Here is a 3,258-nt window from a genome sequence, read left to right on the forward strand (position 1 = left end):
CCGGTACCTCAACCAGACGAGCCGCAGCTTCGCCGCTGTCATCCAGGCCCTGGACGGAGAGCTCCGGTGAGCAGGGCGGGGGGGGACAGAGGGGTGGCGGGTGCGGTGCCCCCCGCACCTCCCCGTGACACCGGGGCTCCCCGGCAGGGCTGGGCGGGAGGTGATCTGTGGCTATCCTGTGTTCCTTCAGCCGAGCTGCTGGGAAATGCTCCCTCTTCTTCCTCCCCCTTTCAGCCCCGGGAGGGTAACGGTGCTCAGCGCAGCCTCCCCCCGCCCCCTGCAGCTGGACGTGGGGTTTGACACGTCCGTGCTGTCACGGATGCCCCCCCCCCGAGCAGGCCTGGGGACGGGATCTACGGCTCCTCAGCCAGCAGACGGTTAAACACGGCGCCCGGCCATGTGCTGTTTGTGACACCCCGGGAATGTGGCCCTGGCGGTGCCAAGGCTGGCGCTTGGCCGCAGGGACCCGCAGGGACACGGTGGCCTCACCGGTGGGAGGAGGTGAGCAAAAATCCTGGGGCTGAGCGAGGGTCCAGACCCTGCCGGGAAGGTGCTTTTGAAAGCAGCTGCTTCAAAACCTACACGAGCACGCTCGTTTTTTGCTGTGTAAAAAAGAGCCGTGCAGGAAAGTTTTCCATGGTAATAGCAACAGAGGATGCAAAGCTTGGCTGGCCCAGGGCCTCGTGCATCTCTCTCTCTATATACGCTTTATAATTCCTTACTGATTTCAATACGTAGATGTCTCTCCAGTTCATCCCAAACTGGGTTAATTGTCAAAATCCTACGAGCTGCACTTACACACATCTATTGCGGTTGCAGCTCCGCGGAGCAGTTGCAGGCGCCAGTCTGAACACTGGGTTATCTGTTGGGTTTCTGAGCCCTGGTTTGGCTTTTGGATGCTGCCCTGTAGCTGGCATCTGGCATTTATGAAATGGTGGCTGCAGCCTGTTTTACAGGAAAGGCAGAGAAATTCAGCGGCTTGGCCGGGGTTGCATGGAAAGGCGTGAGTGGGGCCAAGAATGAAACCTTTTTTTCCACATTGGGTATATTAGCTAATCTAGAAATTAAGGAAAAATAAAAACCAACCAACCAGTCAACAAAATACCTTGAAACCTGTTGGCAGTGTCCATATGTGTTGTGCTTGCAGTTCTCTTTCTTGTCTGTCTTTTCTGTTCTTTAATCCTTGCATTGCAGCTTGCTGGGATCAGGAAGGCTTCCTCCCTCAGGGCACAGAAACTTCTGCCTGGCATCCTAAAAATGCCATTGCCGGATCTTTGCAACCTACTGCTGCCCAGGGATTGCTGCCGAATTACAGCTGACTCTAGTGGATCAGAAGAAACTAATTTTCAGAGCACAGCAGCTCCGCTGAAGAGTTTAGGGACAAAAGAAGGGAATGCCAAATAGGCAGAATATAGAAATAGGCAGAGCAGCAAGCTTACAGAAGGAATTAATTTTGATGGATTGGGGTCTACTCCTATCCTGCAGCCCATTCACCTGCCATGCCACAAGTTTGTTTGCAACTTTTTTGGAGTGAAATCTCCTTGTTTGTAAGCTGGGAAAGTGGGAAGCTCTTGCTCCCTGGTTCACATCCCTGCTCCCTGGTTCACATCCCCACTCCCAGGAGAGTTTCCATGCATCCCCCAAGGATTGTTGGAAAATGGAGAGCTTCTGAATGAGTGCTTGGAGCAGTGCTTCCCAGGCCAGGGTACTGGTAGTTAAGCTAAAATGTTTGTTTCCTTCTTGCTTATTTTTTTTGGCCCCATAAATGGTGTGTTTTACTGGCCAGGGCCCTGTCCAGCCCACTGCTCCATAGTTAGGGCGTTTTCTTGGAAGGTGGGAGGCTCAAAACTGCGGCTTCGTCAGCAGCTAACCAACATCCTGGTAGTGGAGAGGAGTTATGAGTCAACATCATAACTCCAGTCCTGGTGGCAGAGAGGAGGAGAGGGATGTTCCTGCCTTACGCTGCTGCTGGCCCCACAGTCCTGCTTGTCACTGGGTCCTTCAGGATCAGTTCCTGGAGGTTCAGCTGCTTTGTGAAGAGGACCAGCCTTGTCCTGGCAGCAGGTGGATGTGGTGGCAAGGAGAAATGAGTAAAGAGACCGCCCCGCCTCTCCTGGGAAGGGAGGAGCTGTGCTGGAGCTTGAGCCCCGAGATGAAACTAGGTTCGCTCACTGAAAGTGGCACTTCCAGCTGTGCGAAGGGGAGGTAATGCCGGAGTGTCGTGCACTGTCACACACGGTTTCTGGTGAAGGCTGTGTGGCTTTGGCCTCTGTCATCCTCGTGGAGCCCAGCTGGGATTGTGGTGCCTGAGTACCCTGCAGAGAAATGGGGAGCTGCAGGCAGACCATGCTCACTGCGTGGTTGTTTTCATGGTCTTGTATTTCATAGAATCACAGAGTGGTTTGGGTGGGAAGGGACTTTGAAGATCATTTAGTTCCAGCCCCCCTGCAGTGAGCAGGGACATCTTCACCTACAGCAGGTTGCTCAGAGCCCCGTCCAACCTGGCCTTGAATGTTTCCAGGGATGGGGCATCCACCTCCTCTCTGGACAACCTGTGCCAGGGTCTCACCACCCTCATCATCAAACATTTCTTCCTTTTGATTTGTCCAAATTGCCATGGAGCTAAATTCAGTAAATGATGGAAGCTAGGCATGCAGTTAAAGTTTGGATACAGAAGAGGTGCTAAATAACTCTGCTGGGCTCTGGAGTTACTGCTGGTTCTTCTCTTGGCATGGTGTAGGTGCAAGAGGTGCTTCTTGAGATGGCATTTCAGCTTCTGCTCTTTGTTGGTTGCTGCCAGTGGAGTTTGTTGCTGAAAGGGGCGGGGATACCCGGGCGCTTGCATCGTGTGAACCTTTGTGGCCTGGTTGAAATGGAAAAACTCGGTCGTGCAAAGGAACAGGAGGGCATGAGAGCTGCTCGTGAGCACTCGGATGTGTGGTTTGACAGAGGTATTAAATACTTGTCAATTAAGGGAAACATGCCAAATTTAACAGTATTGGCTCTAAGGCCAGTCAGTTTTCCTGGGCTGCTTAATCACTGCTTGCATGTGTCCATCCCAGGAGAGCAGCGCTTTTGCTTAGTAATTAGCATTTAAGCAGTCCAAGCCAGTTTTCATTTGTCAAACAATTAATAAACCCATCATCTCCTTGACGTATCACTCTCCTCATTTAGAGCTAGGGGATTATTTTATATAAATCCTAGAGTTGGAGCCACTGTTTCTTGCCATCAGGACTTTTTTTTTTTTTTTTTTTTTTC

At 52.0% G+C, this 3,258-nt stretch overlaps 1 protein-coding gene across 1 annotated transcript in view; it reads left to right on the forward strand.

Annotated features, from left to right (window-relative positions):
• Nucleotides 1-6: 6 nt before the first annotated feature.
• The window catches only part of FDFT1 (farnesyl-diphosphate farnesyltransferase 1), a 10,862-nt gene continuing 7,610 nt past the window's right edge, over nt 7-3,258 (forward strand). The window contains exon 1 of the mRNA XM_026845716.1: nt 7-66. The gene's annotated coding sequence lies outside the window, so the exon portion shown is untranslated. The remainder of the gene's footprint in view (nt 67-3,258) is intronic.

The sequence above is a fragment of the Athene cunicularia genome (genome assembly GCF_003259725.1).
Source record: "Athene cunicularia isolate RWA chromosome 3 unlocalized genomic scaffold, athCun1 chr3_part1, whole genome shotgun sequence".
In the NCBI taxonomy this organism is placed as follows: Eukaryota; Metazoa; Chordata; class Aves; order Strigiformes; family Strigidae; genus Athene; species Athene cunicularia.